Source organism: Camellia sinensis, chromosome 3, assembly GCF_055761805.1.
Source record: "Camellia sinensis isolate YWXY chromosome 3, ASM5576180v1, whole genome shotgun sequence".
NCBI classification, from domain to species: Eukaryota; Viridiplantae; Streptophyta; class Magnoliopsida; order Ericales; family Theaceae; genus Camellia; species Camellia sinensis.
The window spans coordinates 135,498,940-135,506,514 of NC_138963.1; positions in this window are offsets into that span (position 1 = coordinate 135,498,940).

Consider the following 7,575-nt stretch of genomic DNA (forward strand, 5'->3'; position numbering starts at 1 on the left):
TAAGGAGCAGCTACAAGCGATTATCTACACTCAAATAAAAGAGTGGCCCTCAGAAGTAGCTAAAGAGAAAGAGATCATGGTGAGAAAAATCAACTCAACTACTTTGAAGGCACCAAATGAAGACTATAAATAGATAGAAGCAAAAAGTAAGAAAGCCTCAAACAAATCTAGACTCTACGTTTTTGTTAATTTCATTTATCTTTACATTTCAACACTTTACTTTCATGCATTGCACTTACATTTCATAGAAGTATATTAACTTTGTAATTCCAGAACTCGGTTGGTTTATCAATTAGTAGCTCAACTTGTTGTTCCTAATGTTATTCCTAAGGAACCATTACTAAATATGATGCGAGAGGTATGTGGTCCTATAGCTCGGAGGGTGTAGACGCCCTCGAACGTCCCGGGAAAAAAATCCCGTTTTGTTCATTGGGCTTACTACAGTTCGGACTCAAATGTCACGGTTCTGAATCTAATCCCGCAAAGTGCAATGCGAGGCCAATAAATCAGCAAAGAGTCCAAATCTGGCAAATCGTTTTGAAAAACTGATTTTTAGAAAGAAGTGCCAAACATGGACTGCTTCGCCAGATATAGAGTCGCCACCTAAATATTTTATTTTGGGGGAATTTAGGAAACCCTGACTCGTGCCTAAGACCACGTGTCCGTCATCACCAAAGTTGCCTCGGCTCGGGAACTTGGGTACGATTGGGGAAGGTCATGCAATGAGCACCCCTGTTCGCCCGATCAAAGATCGGCCACTACTAAACATGATATCGAGTTTTTGAAAACACATGCGTTCTTATTCCGGTTATTAGCCTAAAATTACTATGTGATGCGCACAGCAAACAAGTATAGACTGGATCATCTAAGTTGGAACAAAACATCTCATGTGTTGTTTTTTTTAAAGCGGTTTGCTACTCGCAAGTAGGCTAAAATGCGAATTTTGCCACCCTCAAGTGGGCTTAGAAAACATGGTGGTTTGCCACTCTCAAGTGGGCTTAAAACTCGCAATCGATGAATTGTTCTAATTTAAATAATCCAACCTTCACCCACAGGCATTCAGGCAGGTATATCACACAAGCAGTTAGCCTCATGGCAAGCATGCTATCATGGCAGTCACTCACACACATGCAAGGATGCTAAAGCATAAACACTCACCGAGTACTCCGAGCCAAAGAAAGAAGCTAATTAGAAATCATGCATGAATCCTAACTATGCTGAGATGCCTAATGTAACACATGCAGGATGCAACTAAAATAGGCTCGGCTATTCTAAAATGGCATATGAGATGTTACAGATAACATGTATTCGACTTGGAATTGAAATACAATGCAGTTAGTATGATGCGCCGAGCCCGGTGCATGCAAGACAGATGAATGGATGCGAACATGCGAGCATAAGGATGCTAATTGAAATGTGCCCTAAAACTAACCATCAAAAGCTGGTAAATAAAAGGGAGAAAGACGTGGGGTTGAAAGACATACATTACACACACGCACACTTATTACAACATTGCCCTCTCTTAGAGGGTCTGAATAAATAATACAGAATTGAATTAACTAATTATTACACAACACTAGCTAATTAACAATTTAACTAAACTAGCATGCAAACTATGCAAAATGGGCTACCTCAGCTCTGCTTTGAATGACGAAGGATGCATGCATGCTCGAGTCGCCTTGTCGGGAAATCCATCGCGATGTCCCAACTCGCCTTTGTTTGCAATTGATCTTAGAAACTTGCACAAAGCTCCAGAAGGCTGAAACTCCACCCTGGGAATCTGTGGGAAGGCTGCCGACCAGTTTATGGGCATAGGAGACCACCTGCCGACCACCTTCTATGGGAGAAACCAAAAGGGGTGGTCGGCCTACCAGAAAAGCTGGTTGGCTGACCAGTTTCTGCCTCCGATTTTTGAATTTTCTACAACAAAGACAAGAGAGAGAGAAAGCAAGAAATTTGCAACACATGTGTGCACGACAACTCTTCCCATCATTGCATAAGCTTTAGGGAGTGTAGTTCTCGATCCTCGGGCCACCAATCACGCATCTCGATGCATGATGGCCGAGGAACCGAATTGCACGACTCAATGGGACATGAATGCACATATAAACAACTAATACCAACAACTCCATCATGGATGGTCAAGAGTGTCGGCGACCGGGAATCGAGGCACGTTTCATCACTTGGAGTATGAAACATTCCTCGTTTCCCGTGTTTAGACTAGCTCCTATTTCAAACACAATACAACAAGTAGAATGGCATGACATGTACAAATGTAACTCTAGTATGCAATCCTAAATGTAATGCGACTAAGTGATGCAAACATGCAAAGGATGACATGCAAGCATGCAACTAGCATACACAATGCTATGGACTAATCAAGGGCATACTTAATGCATGTGGATTATATGGCATGCATACACAATGCACTAACATACGCAATGTTATGAACGAGGCATATGCAATGCAATAATCGAACATGCGATAACATGGATTATATGGCATACACAATGCAAGATGGACTTAAACCAAGATGGATGAACCTCAGCCGCACCCAAATCAGTGGCCAATATGATGAAAATGGGGCAACAAGGTACATGCAAACATGTACAAATACGAGGGACCAAACCTAAGGAACAAAGTGCAACTCTACCAAAGCATGACAAGGATGAAATATGGCATACAATGACACCTGTTCCAGCTCTGAAATGACATACAAGATGGTCTCGAATCATGCAAACAACTCACCCGATGCGTGTTGGATGGCATAATTACCGAAATTAGTGAAGTGCATTACACTAGAGGCATGCAAAGCGATGCCCAAATGACCAAACCAACCTCAAACAGTCCCTATGCAGACCCAAAACAGTGGCAAGATGGACTAAAATGATGGCTTGCAATGCACAAAAATGAAACTCATGCAATAGCCCAAAAATGAGACATACAAGCACAACTCTCAAACGCATTTAAAGAGTGGAAAATATGGGAATATGGCACAAGTATAAGCTCTAAAATAACATGTTCAATGATGCCAAAACATGAAAACAACTCAAGTTAAACATGCAAGAGGCTTCAAAACTCGAAGCTAAACAAGGGTATTACACTACAAGCATGCATGGAAAGCATCATTCAATCATGGGACCTTAAAACAGAGCTAAGGAAGCTCAAATTATGAATAAAATCAGTTTAGAACATGGCCAAAATATGCTAGAATCAAGAGCCAAAACAACATGCAATGTGAGCTAGTGAACATGGATTACACTACAAGCATATGAAGCATTCAAGAGGCCACTAAACCAGCAAAAGTTAGAGACATTACCTGCCAAATAAAGCCTAAAAACCCACTGAAACATGATCAATGCATGCAAGAATGGCATGCTCTTTTGATAAGCTATAAGAGGAGTTATTCTACACATGCAAGAGACACACTCAAGGTGACAACCAACTCTGGACAGAGCCTAGGCAGGCTCTAAAAGTCACTGAAAAGGGCCTGAAACAAGGCTTGGAGGTGTGCAAATGAAGACTCCTTTGTAAGGCCAAAAATGCTAGTGAACAAGACAAGGAGGGAGAGGGTCACCCCTCTCTGATTTTGGCTCTCAAAAACACATGTTAACCACTGAAAGTCCGTTGGATTTCAGTGGTTAAAAAGCCAAGCAAAGGTCAACACAAAGGCCTTAGGGCATGGTTCAAAACAAGGTAAAATGAAGCATACAAGGGGATAGATGACCCCCAACAACAAAATGACCTTAAAAAAAAAAAGGACCTCAAAACAAGACTTTTTTTAGTTGACAACAAAGCTCAAATATGCATGAAAATAAGGCTAAGAGATGGATCAAAAAAAAGCTTAAAAGAGGGAAAAAGTGTGTTACCCTTGAAGCTCAGCAAGACAGCAACTTCTGGACCCAAAACCCAACTCCTTAACATCTGAAAATGGCCTCCAAGAAGCTCCAAGCAATGGTGGGAGGGTTAGGCTATGAGGTGGTGTGCAAAGATGCAAGAACAATACACTTTTTGAGCCAAAATAGAGAGATATAGAGGGAGATGTATTGTATGCCTTCAACAAACCTCTGAACCTGTGCCAAGGAAGAGGAGGGCCTCTCTTATAGAGATACAAGGCTAAAGCTTCTTTAAGAAGCTAAAAACCAAGGTTGAAGATCCTCCATACACGTGTATGGAGGATCTAGTCTGTGTCTTCCAGCTGGCACAGCTGGCAACAACTCATAGAGACAAAACTGGGGGAGGTAGGCCGACCGGTTCAGGTGGTCGGCCGACCACAAAAGGTTCAACCCAATGAAAGGTGGTCGGCAGCCCCATTTGATGGTCTCCACATTGAATGCAAGCTAGTGGTATGGTGGGAGACCAGTAAATGTGGCTCAAAGATCAAGGAGACCAGCTTCCTAACAAGAAAATCGGCTGGCAGGAGAAAAGTGGTCTCCAAGGAGAAAAGGTGGTCTCCCACCCTTGTACCACCTCCCAAACAATGAAAGCAAGGTCCATGCCAAAAATGAACCAAGACGGATACAAAACGGGGTTCGGCGGTCAAAACGCGCAGCCGAGTGCCTCGAAAACAGGCTGTTAAGCAACGAAAGTGGCGTGTGACCATAAAGGTGGTCTCTTGGGCCACAGTGTCCCTCTAGAGAGAGAAAGCAAGGTGTGTGCCAAAAACCGTGCCAAACGGAGAAAGTTAAGCGGTCCCGAACCGAGGCGCACGCCCGGCGGCTCCGAAAATCAGAAACTGGTCTCCACACGGGAACAGTGGCCTGCGACCACGAAAAGTAGCCCACGGCCACTGAGAGATGGTCTACAAGACCTCTCCCTCCCTCCGGGAAGAGAAAGCAACACCTGGTCCGCAAACCGAGGTAAAACATAAAAGGGTCCCGAGGTCCGGGGGTAAGGACCTCAACCAAAACTCCGAAACCTTAGAACGAGCACAACATGCGCAATAAGGGTTGAACCTAAGCTCTGATACCATTCTGTAACGCCCCACCTTCCAGGCCGTTAATTAAGTACAATATTACCACACAAATAGGATAAATAACCAAAACATCTTAATATACATATATAACCAAAGTTAGTATCACGGATCATTCGTTTATTTTCCATTGCAGGATTACAAAACATTGAAAACAAAAACAACTAGTCTAAGTCTTCAAATGAACCACCGCTCCAACACTTCATCGTATTTGCCTTTGTAATAACTTTCATCATTATAACTGCTTCACCACCTGGCATGACACGCCATGAGCTTGGAATGCCCAGTAAAAACACACACAGCCCCATATCTTCTATCAACCAATCAACCATTCATAGGACAAATTGGGTAACATAACATGCAAAATTACAACAAGGATTCTATGAATTAGGAGTTTGCCTAGACATCTAGGATCCCCCAAAGAGATCCTTCTACCCAACCACAAGGCTGAACACCGGATTACTCAGACTCTCCCTTTTGCTGCTTTGCAGACCTTACCACCTATGCCCACCTCCTGGTTATTTACCGGTTAGTGACATTGATGAACCTCAAAAGGGACGGCCAAACAAGTGGGCTCGCTTACACCCAAATCGTGCCTAGGGCTCGCTTACACCTTGCACATACCATATCAAATCGTGCCTAGGGCTCGCTTACACCCTGCACATATCATACCAAAGGGCTCGCTTACACCCTGAAACCACCGCATAGAGTCTGAATACATCCGTGTCAACCTAAGGGCTCGTCTAGACCGCTTGCGCAAGACTTAACTCATTTGGTTTTAATTCCATTCACATGTTCAATACATAAATCATTCTGAAGCACAAGGGTGAACGTCACCCACTACCAACCCCTTTCCATTTCCCATTTATTAGATCTTTTGCCAAGCAAGCTAGTCACATTCGGTAATATAAAAGAGCATGAGACAAACATAAGAAATGAAATGTAGCCCATGATAATCATACATAGGTATGGTAAGGCAAGAAAATAACATTAGGCATGCTTTAAAATACTTAGAGACAAACAACACAACAAAACACCATTTCCAGCACTGTTTGGTACTGCAGGGCTAACAAGAACGCTTTGGTAAAAATACTTATAAGTCAAATTAGGGGCTGAAATTGCACAGAAACAATATTCAATCTGCCTAGTTTCAGTTCCAATTTTCAGAAGTTGCACAGCACCTCCACAAATTCATCTACAAACTATATTCGAAAACTTGTCCAGATTTGTCACCCTTTGGGGAAACTAACTTTTCTCTCAATCTACCCGATGGTTTTTACTCAAATAAAATCTGTTGGAAAGAGGACTCAGAGTTCTAAATTTTGATAGAAGAACCAACATGAGGTGATTTTTCTAGAATTTTATAAAATTGCTAAAAGTGGATTGTTTTTCAGAGGTTCAGGACCAGATTTTTCAACAATTTATCCAAGCCCTAAAAACAAACAATTTGGAGCTAATAAAATTTTAACAAACTCTAAACACACCAAATATCCTACCATAAATTCAGATTTGAGAATTAAATAGATTTGATATTTATTTTAAATTAGGAAAATTGCAGCAGTGCCTAATTTCACAAATTTGTAAGACAATGGCCATTGATCATATCCACACTTCAACATACACCAAAAACCCTATTTACCATTAATTTGCAACACAATAGGCATATTAGACAATAGAAGGAGATGGTGAAAGAATTGGAGAAGACAAAGGAGGGGTATGTTCTTACCTTTTTGAGAGTCACCCTTATTATTATTATTTTTTTCTTCTTCTTCTCTACTTCCTTTGATCACACTTTCACCCTCTCACCCTCTCCCTAGGCTGTTGAAAATGTGTGGTGAAAGTTGAGACAAAGTTCTCAATTTATAAGCCATGAAATAGGGCTAGCTTAATGACTAAGAAAAAGCATAAAAATCTAGATATTTTTCCATTGCTCAAATAAGTATTAAAATAAATAATAAAACTATTTATTTAAAGATATGTGTAGATATTTATTTAAAGATATTTATTTGCTCAATTGAATAATAAAGGTTCAAAGAAAATAATAAAAATTCAAAGAACTAATAAATATTCAATTAGGCTAAAAATAAATTTGATGAATTAATTTAGAAACTAGGAGGTACATAAATAAAAGCCAAGTGTTAGGGTATTTCCAAATATAAAAATGGCATTCTATGATTTAATTATAATACAAAATAAAATACAGAAAAATAATTCTTTCTTGGACCATTTTGTAAAATTTTATAAAATTTGGGATTAAAATGTAATTAACCTAAGGCTTAGGGTATCGAGTGTAATTACCAAAAATTTGGGTCTCTACAAAATGTATCATGGAAGCCATCTATAGAGGAGAGTGTGGAGCCCATATGAATGGTATAATGCTGGCTAGAAAGATCCTAAAATAGGGATACTATTGGTTAATCATGAAGGGTGATTGTATCGACTTCGTTAGGAGATACCACAAATGTCAAATCTACACTAATCGCATGAATATCCTGCCATCAAAGCTCTACAACATGATTTCACCTTGGCTTTTCTTAGTCTGGGGCATAGATGTTATCGGGGCAGTCACATCAAAGGGTTCAAATGGGTGTCAGTTTATCTTG